The sequence below is a fragment of the Heptranchias perlo genome, chromosome 14, assembly GCF_035084215.1.
Source record: "Heptranchias perlo isolate sHepPer1 chromosome 14, sHepPer1.hap1, whole genome shotgun sequence".
NCBI lineage: Eukaryota > Metazoa > Chordata > Chondrichthyes > Hexanchiformes > Hexanchidae > Heptranchias > Heptranchias perlo.
In genome coordinates, this window is record NC_090338.1 from 23,902,243 (window position 1) to 23,919,585 (window position 17,343).

The following is a 17,343-nucleotide window of genomic DNA, read 5'->3' on the forward strand; positions in this document are numbered from 1 at the left end:
AGGCGTCACAGAAAGACTTATCACGTTACCTTTGCACTGGACACCTGCAATGGTATTGAGACAGCAGCTACACGCAGTAAGCTCAGCAAAGCTCCTTTATTGTTGTTTATGTCTGTGCACTTCACCTATTTCGGAGGAAGCTCGTCCTCTCTCCAAAAGGTATTTTTTATTTGTTTTAGGGTCTGACAGCTAAAAGCCTTGAGTTCTGCAATGTCCTATTCCTTTACCCTTGTTTACCCTCAAAAGGTGCAGGGATGGCACGAAGCGAACACTGAGCACTTTCAACGGACAAACATTGATGTTAAGTTTTTTTTCTTTCATTATTTTGCTCGGTGAATCATTAACCGGCCTTGCTGCTGAATGAACCTAGAATACCTTCCGCTCCCACTGCCGAATTGCCAGCGATCTTAGATGTTCTTTTTTTCTCTTCACTTTGGGAATTCCTGAGTTGAGGGGCAGCTGTAAGTATAGTAAAGGTCTCGTTAAATGATGGGAGTGTTAATAAGGCAACTCCGCATCTTTTCCCGGTTCCGTTTGACTCGATAAGTGTCCGGTTTGTGTGGACTTGCTCAGTGTTTACTAGTGGTCCCTTTTCACACTTTCAAGCATTAAATGTAATTGCGGCTGTGCTTGCTATGCTGTAGAGGAATGCGGAATCATGAGTGGTTTGCTAATTTCAGGCTTGTTTTGTACAAATGTGATTGTTTTCTGAACTTGAGTAAAACTGACCGTTTTTGTGTGTTGGTCTGTGGCTGTGCCTCTGTAGTTCTATGGCTCTGTGACTATGTGTCTCTGTTGCCAAAACTCTGCTGCCCGTATCCTAACTCGCACCAAGTCCCGTTCACTCACCGCCCCAGTGCTCATTGATCTACAATAGCTCCTGGTCCAAGAACACCTCGATTTTAAAATTCTCATTCCTGTTTTCAAACCCCTCCATGGCCTTGCCCCTCCCTATCTCTGTAACCTCCCCCAACCCTACAACCCTTCGAGATCTCTGCATTCCTCCAATTTTTGCCTCTTGTGCATCCCCAATTTTAATCGCTCCACCATTGGCGGCCGTGCCTTCAGCTGCCTAGGCCCTAAGCTCTGGAATTCTCTCCTTAAACCTCTCTGCCTCTCTACCTCTCTCTCCTCCTTTAAGACGCTCCTTAAAACCTACCTCTTTGACCAAGCTTTTGGTCACCTGTCATAATATCTTCTGTGGATCGATGTCAAATTTTGTTTGATTACGCTCCTATGAAGCGCTTTGGGACGTTTTACTATGTTAAAGGCACTATATAAATGCAAGTTGTTGTTGTTCTTTGGCTGTGTTGTTCTTCGGCGGTGCGGTTGTATTCAGCTCTGGCTATGCTGCAAAAGTAATTGAGCAAAAAAAAGGCTTTCATATTCCTCTAATATTACAATCAATTCTATTGAACCTTGACTGCTTGCTTTCCACAGGTGATATTGCTATGACCCCAAAAGGACTGGGACCAACTTGTTCCATACCTTATTTGATCATCTAAGAACTTGCATTTATATAGCCCCTTTTACCACCTCAGGACATCCTTTAGAGCCATTGAAGTACTTTTGAAGTGTAGTCACTGTTGTAATATAGGAAACGCACAAGCCAATTTGTGCATAGCAAGGTCCCACAAGCAGCAATGAAACAAATTGCCACATCATCTGTTTTTAGGTGTTAGTTGAGGGGTAAATATTGGCCAGGACACTGAGGAGAACTCCCTTGCTCTTCTTCGAAATAGTGTCACGGGTTCTTTTACCTCCACCTGAAAGGACAACCAAGGCCTTGTTTTAGCATCTCATCCAAAAGGTGGCACCTCTGCTGGTGCAGCACTCCCTCCGTACTGTACTAAATTGCCAGCGAAGATTATGTGCTCAAGTCTCTGAAGTGGGACTTGAACCCACAACTTTCTAATTCAGAGGTAAGAGTGCTACCACTGAGTCAAGGCTGAGAGCTATGCTAACAATATCCTTTTAATCTTCATTCCCATTATTAACCAGATATTGTTGCAAGCTCATTTAAAAACAATTAATCCACATAGCATTCACTTCTTTATTGGAACTCTATTGTACTAATCTGTGTGAAAAATAATTTCTTCTAGTATTTGTTCATTCTTTGGACGTTAATTTTGTACTCCTATCGTTTAGAATCATAGAATTCTACAGCACAGAAGTAGACCATTTGGCTCATCAAACCTGTGCATGCTCTCTGAAAAAGCCATCTACTTGTCCCAGTTAAATGCTGTTTTCAGTATATGTGGTGGTGTGGCTGAGTGGTATAAGGCACTGCATTAAGGCTCCACTCTCTGTGGGGGTGTGGGTTTGTATCCCATCACTGTTAGGATTTGAGGTGCTGCATATTTTAGTAGGGCAGGTTTGAGGGGCGGTATGTCCTACTCCTATTTCTTATGTTTTCCCATGCCCTCTTAAATTTTTCTTTTTCAAATATTTATCCACTTTTTAAAAGCTATTATGCATTCTGCTTCCGCCATTATTTCTGGTAGAAAGAAAAAGAAAGTACTTGCATATATATAGGTCCTCAGGAAATCCCAAAGTGTTTCACATCCAATGAATTATTTTGATGTGTAGTCATTTGTGTTTTAGGCAAATGTCCACTACCAATTTGTGCATAGCAAGGTCCCACAAACAGCAATGAGATAAATGTCCTTTTGACCTGTTTTTGACTGTTGGTTGAGGACTAAATATCGGCCAGGACAGCAGGGAGAACTCTTCTTTTAATAGTGTCAAGTGATCTTTTACGTCCGCCTGAACAGGCACATGGGACCTCAGTTTAATGTCATATCGAAAGATGGCACCTCTAATAAAGCAGCACTCCCTCAGTATTGCACAGAAGTGTCAGCCTAAATTCATATTCATATCAGCAAATTTTGATATATATATACTGAGAAGAGCACTGTTCCCAACACCGACCCTTGGGGGACACTGCTCTTCACATTCCTCCAGTCCAAAAAAACATCCATTTACATCCACTCTCTATGTCTTGCCCTTAGCCAACTTCCTATCCATGTTGCCACAATCCCTAACTTCTCTCAGCATTCTGGATGCATGCCATCAGGGTCCAATACCTTTTCCACTTTGAGACAATTGTTCTTAGTACTACTTCTTTATCTAGAGTTCTCTTATCAAATTGCTCCATCTCTTTGTCTTGAACACTTTCATTCTCACTGCCATACTCTTCTTCGAAAACGGAGTCAAAATACTTACTTAATATTTCAACTATCCCATCATCCTCCACAAGACGATTTCCTTTTTCATCTCTGATCAGCCCTACTCTTTTTAACTATTCTTTTACTTTTACAAAACCTTTTGCTATTTCCCTTTATGTTCCCTGCCAGTCTTTCTTCATACACCCTCTTATCCTTTCTAATCTTATTTCTGCTTCCCCTTTATATTTTCTATACTCTGCATGATTTTTTTTGTTATTAACCCTAGATTTATCATTTTCTTATTTTTCAAGTCTAATTTTTATTTGAGTTTCTCTACTCAACCAATGAACTCCATTTTTTGCTGCACCCCTTGTACTTCCTATTCCTGGACACCATTTTGGCCTCGGATGATTTTCAGGCAGCCAGCCTGGCATTGGGCCCCTTTCCTATGCTAATGTGGGGTCCAATGTCCGTTTTAGGACCCCTCAGGGAAATTGAGCTGCCCTGCTCAGGTTTTGTTGGTGTGGATGCGGCCTACCAAGCAGCTGCCACCAAAAATGGAAGTAGTTTTTTTTTAATATGGATCTAGGAACAGCAGGAATGCTCCTCCCACCTCCACAGCACTCCTTTCAGCCCAAATTGGCCACCCTCCTACAGTCTTTCCCTCCACCGCCCCCCCCCCCCCCCCGCCCCACTCCTGGGACTTACCTATGGCCACTGCCGATGAGGCAAACGGGCCAAAATTCAATCCTCATGAAGGTCGAGCTGCCTGTGGATGTACCTTAGGTGCCGGCAGCTCAACTGGAATATTTATTTGAGGCCTGAGGCCTCTTGGTTCAGGAGCTTGCTACCCACGCAATGCCAAGTTCGGACCTGAAATATATACTATGATTCATAAAAGCTCCCCTTTAAGCTTGTACTTGAATATACCAAGCCCCAGGTCCTGGATAGGGTTGGCCTCAAATACACCAGCCATGTACATGAGCTTGAGTTGGATCTCTAAAAGGCAAATGCTCTTCTTGTGTAGTTAAGCAACCATGGTCAACAAATGAGGTAAAAGGTAAGAGTATCAAGCTAAAAGAAATGGCTTGCACAAATGCAATGAAAAATGGAAATCCTGTGAACCTGAAGAGCTATAAAAAAACAACAACAGGATACAAAGAAAGGGTGCAAAAATTGAATATGAAAAAAACTTGCATGGGATAGCAAAGCTAACAGCAAAAGTTTTTATAAATATATTAAGAGAAAGGGAATAGTAATAAAGATTGTAGGTCCATTAAAGATAAATGCAGGCAAGATTATAATGGATAATACAAAAATGGCTGAATTGTTAAATTAATACTTTGTATCCATTTTCACAATGGAGGAAGTGACAAAATACCAGTGGTGGTACAAGGAAACCTAAAAAATAAGTCAAGGGGAGGAATTAGTAGATTTAAAATAAGTTTTAAAATGGTAATGGAGAAAATAATGGGACTTAAGATAGCCAAATCTCCAGGACCTGATGGTTCCCACCTCAGGATATTAAAAGAAATAGTTGAGGAAATTGTAGATGCATTAGTTATCATTTTCCAAAGCTCTCTAGATTCAACAGTTGTGCCTTTAGATTGGAAAATTGCAAATGTCATTTCATTATTTAAGAAGAGAAGAAGAGAGAAACCAGGTAACTACAGACCTGTCAGTTTAACAACAAATTTGGGGAAGTTACTGGAATCTATGATCAGAGACAGAGTGACTGAGCACTTGGACAAGTTTCAGTTGATCAAAGAGAGTCAGCATGGATTTGTGAACAGCAGGTCATGTCTAACTAATCTAGTTGAATTTTTTGAGGAGGTCATTAGCATGGTGGATAGGGGAATGTCTGTGGATATTGTTTATATGGATTTCCAAAAGGCATTTGATAAGTTTCCGCACAAGAGATTATGAGAAAAAATGAGGATACGTGGAATTAGAGGTAACCTTGTGACATAGGTCTGCTATCGGTTGGGAGGTAGGAGACAGAAAGTAAAGATAAAAGGTTCGTTCTCTGATTGACAGGTTGTGACAAGTGGTGTTCCCCAGGGATCTGTACTGGGGCCTCAGCTTTTCATCATATATATTAATGACTTGAATGAAGGAATAAAGAGTTGTACATCCATGTTTGCAGATAACACTAAGTTAGGAGGCTCAGTTGTGTAGATGGGAACAGAATATTACAAAGGGACATAAGGCTCGATTTTCGCAATCGGGTGCGTTCGTGGCGGGGGGGCTGCGAAAATCCGGGATTCCCGGGGCGGGTCTGGAGCCAGGCTCCAACCTGCCCACTTCCGGGTTCCCCAGTGACGCACTGACATGCGCTGACATGCGAGCGCAGCCCCCGCATGTGTGACTCCCGCCGGCAATTAAACTTGGTGGAGTGCCACTTAAAGTACTTAAACAGGTACTTCAGGTCGTTTACAGACCTGATTGACCTGATATTTTAGGAGGGCTGGGATTTTGAAATTAACTGAGACGGTTTCCCGTACTGGGGGAAACACTCCTAGTTCAAATGGACGTGTTGCAGCCATCAGCCTGTGGCAGCTGCAAAGGTCCATTTGACAGGTGGGGGGGGGGGATAGCGTCAATCGTTGCAGGAGACCACTTTGTCACTTTGGACAAAGTATGGCCTCCACCACCCTCCTCCTAACAATAAAATTCACAAACTTGCACACTTACCCCGGTGTCCAGACACATTTACCTACCTTGCGGACCCCCTCAAATGTACATCTTCAGGATAGGGGCCGCCTTAGCTGCAGTCACGAGCTCCTCGGAGGGCGAACAGCATCACCAGCCTCGCCAGCCATGCCATCCACCTCTGACACGTGGAGCTCCACAACACAGTGCTATGACACATCCACCTGCACAGCAGGAGGGAGGGCAACCGCAGAGAGAGATGCATCGCAGAGGGCACTACCCTCGCGACAGGGTCTACAGACCGAGGCTCAGCTTCCTGGACCTCTCTGAGTAGCAGTACACACGGAGGTTCAGAGTCACTCGACATGTAGTCGTGGACATCTGCAACCTCCTTCATGCCGAGCTGCTCCCGGCTGGCCCGAGCACCATCTTCTTACCTGTCGCTGTCAAGGTCACCACTGCCCTCAACAACTTCTCCTCCACAACCTTCCAGGGTGCCACCGGGGACATCGCCGACGTCTCTCAGTTGATGCACAAAAGAGCCCTGCAAATACACCTACACCCACTCTGCAGTGTCACAATGGGTGGCATCAGTTGTGGGTCCTCACAAACCAGACAAGATTCGCAAAGACGTGGCAGTAGTGGTGACAATATAATATGTTATGTGAGTTGATCAGAAATTAAATATAGGTAAACACCATGACAAACCCTCAAACACCATTGTGCATCCCCTTCATGCTCACGACACGTTTGCCTTACGCTTCCTACTGCACATATATGATGCATGCCCTGTGGCTGCAGCACAGGTAGTGGCAGGTCGAGAGAGGCTGACCGTGAAAGAGATGCATGAGAGGGTGAGTATGAGATAGAGCCATGAGATTGTATGAGGATTGGGTTGAGTGGTAGTGGTGGGATGAGTACTGGCGAGGTGAGTAAGTGCAGGTAAGATGAGGATGAACTTTGAGTGGGTGTGAGGGGTGATGTGATAGAGTAGTGTTGGCAGTGCAGAATGAGATGTGGGCGGTGATGTGGCAGACGGAGTGTAGGGGAATGAGTAAGTGTACTCACCTCCTCTGCCACCTCGAGCCAGGCCTTCTTGGTCCAGACGCTGGCCGCTTCCTCCCGCCCGCCGGGGGGAGGATCTCTGTCCTCTCCCTCCTCCTCACCCCATCCAATGATACCTGGAGTGAGGCATCATTAAACCTGGGAGCAGCCTTCCCCCTGGTCTACTTCATGCTGTAATTTTTCCTATTTTCTGCAGCATCAGTCAGTGGATGACTGCCCCTTTAAATAGGGCTCCTCCAGCTGACAGACCTTTCTGCGCATGCGCAGTCCACCCGCCGCGCAGCTTACCAGCGGGAAACCCGGAAGCACAGGTAAGTGGCTCCAATTAGCCTGCGATTCCGTATGGAGCACACTGATTTCACCAGGCGCGTTACCCACGCGCCCCGTCGACCCCCTGCTGAGAACCCGCCGCCCTGCTAATATCGAGCCCATAGACAGACTAAATAAGTGGGCAAAACTGTGGCAGATGGAGTTCAATGTGAGGTCATCCACTTTGGATCTGAGAAAGACAAATCATAATATTTTCTTAATGGTGAGAGATCAGGAGCTGAGGAGGAGCAGAGAGATTTAGGTGTCCATGAGTTCTATCTGTTCTAGTCCCACTAGTCTGTATATTTCTCACACTCTCTCAAAACAACTGGATTAGTGTGAGTTCTGTCTTTGTGCGATTTATATTGTGCCTCTTTCCCTGGCTCACTCACTCCCTTGAGATTATTCTCTTTTTCTCAATAAGACTGCAATTATGCACTCTAACCTACTTACATACACCCTATTCCTCACTGTCCTGCTATGTACCAAAGTACAACTGTCTGCGTTCATAGATCTTGAACACCAGCACAAATGCACACGAATTAACTCGTGTATCAACAGATCATGCTGCAGCTCCCATCACTACCACAGGGATATTAAAATGATGGAATTGTTACTTTTTATTCTAAATATTGAATCACCAAAATCAAAACCAGACATCTATTTTTCATCACCTGCATTGAACTAAATTTCCAAGTCAATTTATTTATTACACAAGTAATTTAAAATGGTTTCAGACAGAGTAGGGCAGCAGTCAGATATTTGTTCTTTAAAAAAACCCTTAAAGACTGACTGTGAACAAAATAGATATCGGGAACTAGCAATGTCCAATTTGTATGTTCTTTGTGACCCCACCTGATCATAAAATACTCTTCCATTCTTGGCTGACAAGTTGTGTAATTAATTACTCGGCAGAAATGCCAATCATCCCTATTTTTGGAGATTTTAGTCCTGACATTACCCTCCTTCTTGGGGCAGATTCTGACGGAGAGACCAGAAGCTGTTGTGGAACCTGTCTCTGCTGAGTTTACGGCCCATGGATCCATTAACAGTAAATCTTAAGGGAGAGAGACAGATGCTTCTTCCAGCTGTCTGCCCCCGCCCCCACATCCAGACTTCAGTTCAGGGGTGTGTCTGAGGGCATTCCTGGGCTGCCCTGGGATTCCCACCAGATAGGCCATCATAAGACTCAGTGGTATTTATGCCTATAAAAAGCAGGCATAGTTGCCACACTGGGCCACAAGTAGGCCCCACCAAGACAAAAATCAAAGAGCAGTTGATTCTTGGCTTGTCAGTGTGGGAACAACAACAGGAACCTGGAAAGATTCAGCAAGCCTTTATCCTGACTCTGGGAGAGACAGGATGCCATCTGAGATTCCACCCCCTCTGCTGTGTAGGTGCCCTTATTCTGCCACTACTGGCATGGGCACCCAACTGTATTATGGTTATGATCCTGCCCATGGTATTTAGGACAGGCCCTTGGCAGGACCAACGCTGGGGATGGAACCTCTGCCCTGTTGCACTTATAATGGTGCAAAGTGCTATTGAAATTTCTACCCTCATATCTGTGTACAAACGCATGAAGTAGAGATGCAAATTTTGTCTCTGTGCCAATTGCACATCACATCGTAGCAAAAATAATGGGCCATAATTTTCTATGGCAGGGCATCTAACGCCATTGTTAGACTTGCCATTGCACATTTAGATTTTTAAATTTTTTGTGTGGCAAGTTGCTGAAAGTGCGAGCTGATAACGTCACAGTGAGGGAAACAGGGCATCAGGGACCTGAGTGAACAGGACAAGCAACAGTGTATCTCCTTAAGCAATCAGATTGAGTGATTGTGAAATTAATCGTGCAAGGACTGAGAAGGAAGTGTAAATTAGAGTGAGTGAATTCAATATCAATTCAGGTACAGAAAGAGAAATAAAGAGAGGGAAAGATAGATTGGATAAAGAGAGAGATAAAAAAGAGACAGGAAAGAAAAGTTTAAAAAAAACTTAAATTTTAAATTTGTCAATTTTAAAATCTCCAACAACAATTACAACCTGAAGAAATGAGACTCCACACTTGAAATAGTTAATTTCCAGTTGCAAAGAGGTTGATTGGCAGTAATTAACACTTATTACATCGTTAAAAGGGTACGTAGACTGGAATGGACAAGACTTAACTTTCTGTGGCGAGTTTAGTTTGTATCTACTGCGCAAATACAGCAACTTCGTGCCATTCAATGCACATCAATGGTGAAGCAGACAGCGAGCTGCTGTTTTCGCAAAGCTAACGGTGGAGTGGTGCAACTTGGTCAGCAGCTTTTGGATATTTGAGTTTAGCCACGCATCTGCCCCTCACCTGAAGTTGCTGTACCATTTGTGCATAAATAACGGCGAGTGCCATTAGCCTCACCATTATTTAGACAGCAAAATCTGGGCCAATGTAGAGCTCTTCTGATTTTTCTCCTTTTTCAGACATTTACCAATTATTATTTCATTGAAAACAATGCCCCTTTAATAGCATTTTAAATTTTAAAAAAATAAATGATTTTCATATAAGTTACAATTTTTTTTTTAAAACGGAGTGCTTAAGCAACCATAAACATGTAGAAATTTATTTTAAGTAATTTTTGAAGTTGATAAAATCTACATATCCTGTGCCTCACTTCTACCTCAATAGCCAGTAACATTAATTAGCAAGGAACTAAGTTGGGGGATAAGCAGGAGGAAGAAACACTCAGACTATTCCTCCTATTATGACCATGAAATCCCTAACTGTACTTGCAAAATAAGGATGGCGTTGTGCTATTCCTCGATGTGAACCTTTATCAGGAGCATTGTTTCCTATGAGAGTTACTTGATATTTCTGTGTACTCATTGACAGCCTAGACAAACAGTTTCTCAACCAGGCCATACATCTGTCAAATGGGAGGTGGTTACACAGGTGTGCTGTAAATGAGCCACTCTTCTTGCACGCAATTACAATATGAGTGGATTTACATCTCTTACGTGCAAAGAGTGAACACATCATCAGTAAGGAATTGGGTGGTGAAGGTGGCTACACACCTGCCTCTTCACCTCTGAGCCCTGGCTTTGAATTCAGTCACGACTGATGTAAATGAAAATCTCTATCCACTGACTGTAGAGGTCCAAAGCAAAATGAGGCTAGTACTATCTCAGCTGGTGTATATTGGTCTATAACATATAATTAATTATAACTTAGCACAGTTTGATTCACTTTACAAATTTATTTTCAATGCAGGTGGCACAAAGGTGGCATCTGCCATTTTGGATCTGGGTATGGGCGCTGACCTCTCGACCATCTGTACATCAATGCATATTCGCTAACTTTGGCTTCTGTGGATCTTTCCCAACGTCAGGGAGGCCTTGGCTAGACAGGCAAAGTTGCAGTAAGTCTGTGCATGGAAAATTTGCTCATGTGTCAAAGACGCAAGCAAATTTGGAGCAGAGGCATGGGCACAGATCTCATGCATGGACAGTTGTCGATTGTTGCTAATATCACAAAATTACTTACAATGGAAACAGTTCTATAATAAAAATGTTCCATAATAAAAGTGTGCCATAATATAAATGGGGTTTCAAAGGCCACAAGGATGCCTTGTGGGGGTAGAAAGGAAATGTTACAGAGTGTGCTGTTCTAAGAGGCTGAGCTTGAAGCAGTTTGTTGAGATTTGTTGAGGTTTGTTGTTTTTTTTTTGGTGATTTGTATATTCTGAGACCTTGCAGGTAACACCTGTCTGTCTGCACACTGATTGCCTTGGCAACGGGCAGTTGAAAAAACTGTCTGTAATCAACAAGCATTGTTCTGTGAATTATAAATGCGATTTCATTTCGAGGATTTCATTTCGTTCACCTGAGGAAGGAGGAAGCCTCCGAAAGCTTGTGAATTTAAAATAAAATTGCTGGACTATAACTTGGTGTTGTAAAATTGTTTACAATTGTCAACCCCAGTCCATCACCGGCATCTCCACATCATGTTGAGATAGAGTAATAGCTTTACTCTGAATCTAGCCCATGTTATGCCTGACCAGTGAGTGCATGATACTGAAACCAGGTATAAAGAGTGGAAAATGTTCCATTTCTTAGAACTGATATCCTTCACCTTAATGAGCAGAATAATAGGCATTCAGGAAAGAATTGTAAGGCTATAAATGACACATGGACTGAAATCCAGAATTTAACCACCCTTCGTACGTATAATTTTTGTACAATATATCTAGAGAATAATGGATATATGGTAGAAATTACTGACTAATAATCTGATTAAAAGTCCAAGCAAAGGTTTATAACCATCATCTAAAGCCCAAAATTAGACTAAAATCTACTCGCAATCTTCTCTGTTCCAAGACTGGTAATCAATCCCACATAACTTATTTTTTAGAATATATACACTGAATCTGTTGAGGCTAATTTTAATTTTATTCTGTTTTCTCAGAGGCCCATGTTGTAGTGGACATGAACAGAACACTGCATGTAACTGATGAGTGGTGTCCTCTCAGAATGATTAAAATTATAATGCATTCATTGCAAATTCACTGGAAATGAATTGAGAGTTAATTATCAGTAAACAGCACAGATAGCAGATAAAATATTATTATAAGTTAAATATTTTTACAGGAAAGGGTTGTGTAACACAATGGTACAATGGATTGATGAACAGATACAATGCAGATTTGCCTGGTCTACATTTTTGATCTTGGCCACATCATCAAAGAAAAGGAATTGAGTTAATATCTTACAAGCCATAAGTCACCGATAATAATATCAGATGACATCATAAACCATGAGGGCAAAGCTGAAGTGGTTTATAGAAGTCAGCACAAAAATGAGATTTAATTATTACCCTACAGTCACTATGAAGTATTTATTATTCCTTAATGTGTTAAAGTTTATTTAAGGGGAAAAAGTTAATTTCTGACTTGTTTTATCATTATGCATGCTGAGCACATTTGAGATGGTGTGACACAGCTAAAGAGAATAGTGAGATCCACAGTTTGAAATGTCAAAACTCCACTGCCTACTTCGACCGCCCACTTTTGCCTAATTCCTAACACATAGAATCATAGAAAGGCTACAGCGCGGAAGGAGGCCATTTGGCCCATCGAGTCCGTGCCAGCTCTATGCAAAAGCAATCCAGCAAACCCCACTTCCCTGCCCTATCCCCGTAGCCCTGCAATTTTTTTCCTTTCAAGTACATATCCAGTTCCCTTTTGAAAGCCATGATTGAATCTGCCTCCACCACCCTCTAGGGCAGCACATTCCAGATCCCAACCATTCGCTGTGTAAAAAAGTTTTCCTCATGTCACCTTTGGTTCTTTTGACAATCACCTTAAATCTATGTCTGCTGGTTCTTGATTCTTCCACCAATGGGATCAATTTCTCTCTATCTACTCTGTCTAGACCCTTCATGATTTTAAATACCTCTATCAAATCTCTTCTCAATCTTCTCTGTTCCAAGGAGAACAACCCCAGCGTCTCCAGTCTATCCACGCAACTAAAGTCCCTCATCCCTGGAATCATTCTAGTAAATCTTTTCTGCACCCTCTCTAAGGCCTTCACATCTTTCCTAAAGTGCGGTGCCCAGAACTGGACACAATACTCCAGTTGTGGTCGAACCAATGTTTTATAAAGGTGTTCATCATAACTTCCTTGCTTTTGTATTCTATGCCTCTATTTATAAAGCCCAGGATTCCGTCTACTTTCTTAACTGCTTTCTCAACCTGCTCTGCCACCTTCAATGATTTGTGCACATATAACCCCAGATCTCTCTGTTCCTGTACCCCTTTTAGAATTGTGCCCTCTAGTTTACATTGCCTCTCCTCATTCTTCCTACCAAAATGTATCACTTTGAATTTTTCTGAGTTAAATTTCATCTGTCACGTGGCCGTCCATTCCACCAGCCTGTCTATATCCTCTTGAAGTCTATCACTATCCTCCTCACTGTTCACTACACTTCCAAATTTTGTGCCATCTGCAAATTTGGAAATTGTGCCCTGTACACCCAAGTCCAAGTCATTAACATATATCAAGAAAAGCAGTGGTCCTAGTACCGACCCCTGGGGAACACCACTGTGTACCTCCCTCCAGTTCGAAAAACAACCGTTCACCATGTTGCTACTGCCCCTTTTATTCCATGGGCTTCAATCTTGATGACAAGCCTATTATGCGGCATTTTATCAAGCGCCTTTTGAAAGTCCTTATACACCACATCAACCGCATTGCCCTCATCTACCCTCTCTGTTACCTCATCAAAAAAACTCTATCAAGTTAGTTACACACGATTTGCCTTTAACAAATCCGTGCTGCCTTTCCCTAATCGATCCGCACTTGTCCAAGTGACTGCTAATTTTGTCCCGGATTATCATTTCTAAAAGTTTCTCCACCACCGAGGTTAAACTGACTGGCCTGTAGTTGCTGGGTTTATCCTTACATCTTTTTTTGAACAAGGGTGTAACATTTGCAATTCTCCAGTCCTCTGGCACCACTCCCATATCTAAGGATGTTTGGAAGATTATGACCAGTACCTCTGCAATTTCCACCTTTACTCCCCTCAACAACCTAGGATGCATCCCATCTGGACCGGGTGACTTATCTACTTTAATACAGCTAGCCTTTCTAGTACCTCCTCTTTATCAATTTTTAGCCCATCCAGTTTCTCAACTACATCTTCCTTTACTAAGACCCTGGCAGCATCTTTTTTCTTGGTAAAGTCAGATGCAAAGTACTCATTTAGTACCTCAGCCATGCCCTCTGCCTCCATGAGTAGATCTCATTTTTGGTCCCTGATCGGCCCCACCCCTCCTCTTACTACCCGTTTACTGTTTACATACCTATAGAAGACTTTTGGATTCCCTTTTATGTTGGCCACCAGTCTATTCTCATATTCTCACTTTGCCCCTCTTATTTCCTTTTTCACTCCCCCTCTGAACTTTATATATACAGCCTGGTTCTCACTTGTGTTATCAACCTGACATCTGTCATATGCCCCTTTTTTCTGCTTCATCTTACTCTCTATCTCTTTTGTCATCCAAGGAGCTCTGGCTTTAGTTGCCCTATCTTTCTCCTGCGTGGGAATGTACCTAGACTATACCTGAACCATCTCCTCCTACTAGTTCTGTTGTGTGAGAACTGTGGTTAAGTTGCGAACAGGTATATAATGTAATGCATATCAGTGGCATTACAGTAAAAGACACCCAGATGGATGACAATGCCCCTTTAAGATAATCAAGCTACGAAAATGGCGTAAATCTGTTCTCTTTGGGGGGAAAAAAGCTAAGCATATGCATTGAAACCATGAAGCTAATCAGCAAGGTAGATGCAGTGAAGTTATTTCTGAAGAACTAGGATAAAAGAACTAGGAGACCTGATTATAAGTTAAGGAAACTTTGAGCTAAATCTAACTTACTGAGTAACTAATTGACAATATAGTCCATTTACACTACAATGTTAATGTCAGTGCAAAGAGGTTTTACTTACACCATAGGAACAGAAGAAGGCCATTCAGTCCCTCAAGCCTGTTCCGCCATTCAATTAGATCAGAGCTGATATGTACCTTAACTTCATTTACCCACCTTTGTTCCCTATCCTTTGATGCCCTTACCTAACAAAATTCTATCGATCTCAGCCTTGAAAATTTCAATTGGCCCAGCATCCATTTTGGGGGAGTGGGTACCAGATTTCCACTACCCTTTGTGTAAAAAAGAGCTCCCTGATTTTACTCCTAACTGGCCTAGCTCTAATTTTAAGATGATGCCCTTTTGTTCTGGATTGCCCCACCAGAGGAAATAGTTTCTCTGTATCTATCCTATCGAATCCTTTAATCATTTTAAATACCTCGATTAGATCACCTCTCAAACTTCTAAACTCAAGGGAATGCAAGCCAAGCTTATGCAAGTCCTCGTAATTTAACCCTTTAAGCCTTGATATCATTCTGGTGAATCTGCACTGTACCCCTTCCAAGGCCAATACATCTTTCCTGAGGTTTGGTGCCCGAAACTGAATGCAATACGCCAGGTGGGGTCTGACCAAGGTTCTGTACAGCTGAAGCATCACTTCCTTACTTTTGAATTCCAACCCCCTTGAGGCAAAGTTCAAGATTCCATTAGCCTTTTTGATTGCTTTTAGTGATTTGTGTATATGGACACCTAAATCCCTTTGCTTCTCCACAGCTCCTAGTTTCACCATTAAGAAAATATTCCGATTTGTCTTTCTCAGATTCAAAGTGGATGACCTCACACTTCCCCGCATTGAACTATATCTGCCATAGTTTTTTCCCATTCACTTAGTATGACTATCTCCCATCGACACAATCTACTCTGCCTCTTAACTTGGTGTCATCTATAAACTTGGAAATACAGCTTTCATTAATGTCATTAATATGGTGACCAATGCTGCATTTATAGTATAAATGCAGTCTAGATCTGAAGTCAGGGCTGTGTAGGAAAGAGTCTCGCTCTGCTCCATTCCAGTCATGTTAGGCCTAAATTTCGGATTCATACCACACCAGTTTAGCATCAGTGTGAAACAGAGGCCATATAGTAGTAATGCTAACCTTGTAGTGTAAATGCACCTTTAGAGTTGTAGACTGCTACTAAGCAGAGTGAATGTAGACTTAGCTAAGTATGCAAACCAAAATAAATGGACAGATTCTTGATTTAGTGTAGAATAGTGGGACACAAAATTGGCACCAAAGTGAGAGTAAGATGAAGCTGACCTGATTGGGTTCTGATCATTGACCTAAACACCAGGACAAACTGGATGGACGAAATAACTTTTTTTTTGATTTCTTTGCTGGTGGTGTTGTTGGTCTGTGTGTAGGGGGGATTTAATAAGTCAATAACCAATTTAAAGAAACAGGCAGAGCTACAAACACTACTTTAAATCAACCACAAGCCCTGTAGTTAATCATTTGATTTGGGAACATTTTGCAATGAAATTTTAGGAACCAAGTCACATGGAGTATCACAAATAGTGACAGTGAAGGTTTATCTCTCTACTTGGTATTTTAGGCACAATTTGATGATCAACCTGGTGAGAAAATTTATGCCTGAGCTCCATTGAGGAAAGAGATGTGTAGTTTCCCCAAATGTTGGCATGCTGTGGGAGGAATAATATCATCAACAGGGTAGGACATGTATCATAAAGTGGGATTATTAATTTGTTAGGACTCAGTAAGTAAAGATAATATGATATTTCCTTCATGTTTAAAAAATCACTAAAGAGGAGTAAATGGATTAAAGCCATGAAAAGATAGTAAGTACTTTTCATTTCCACTTACTCCTGCTTTCATGAGGAGCTCTTTCCCAAATCCCCGCCATACTTTAATTTATTTCCCTATTGCAACAAAAAGGATTACAATGACAACGTGGCCTGCACTGTTGGAATGTTCAAACTGTCCCAGAATCCATGTGTTACAAGGTTGCCAAGTCGTTTATTATATACCAGAGACAACATTCCATCCAACTACTTAGCCGATAGCAGCTTTAGTAAAACAATGGCATCATTTTACTGAGATTGGGTTCTAACAGAATAGAAATTTAGCCCCTTGCCCTTGGCACAAATGCTGCTGAGTTCATCCAGTGTTAAAAACATTTCAAAGTATTAAAATACCAAACAAATTGGGATACCAAAGGGCAGGTTCTCAATTAACTCTTTGTAAGCTTATATCTATGAAGGTAAGTGTTGCTGAGAAGTACAAGTACACTGTTAGTTTTTCAGTGTTGACATTTGTTTTTGATGTAACCCCCCATCACAAATTGCTCCTCCTGTCTTGTCTGCCATGCTCCCATCTTCAGCTGTGAGGGTGAGAGCATTACATATATTTCCACACTGCCTGAAAGGAAGCTCATATTCTGTTTCACTCTTCCTGTGACAAGCTTCCCAATGAACTCACAACAGCCGTCCAATAGAGCCTAGCACCAGTCAGCACTGATGTTCAAAACCACAACTATAGGCTTGTAGGAACATAGGAACAGGAGTAGGCCATTCAGCCCCTTGAGTCTGTTCCGCCATTCAGTTCGATCATGGCTAATCTGTATCTTAACTCCATCTACCGGTTTTGGTTCCGTAACCCTTAATACCCTTGCCTAAATTATATCATGGGCATTTTAGACTGTCTTATTGCATTAACTCGCAAGCATTC

At 42.1% G+C, this 17,343-nt stretch overlaps 1 long non-coding RNA gene across 1 annotated transcript; it reads left to right on the plus strand.

Annotated features, from left to right (window-relative positions):
- The first annotated feature begins 370 nt into the window (after positions 1-370).
- LOC137332082 (uncharacterized) lies at positions 371-10,756 on the plus strand. Its single transcript, XR_010965570.1, has 2 exons — positions 371-461; positions 10,444-10,756. It is a non-coding gene; the product is annotated as an uncharacterized lncRNA (long non-coding RNA).
- The last annotated feature ends 6,587 nt before the right edge of the window (positions 10,757-17,343 follow it).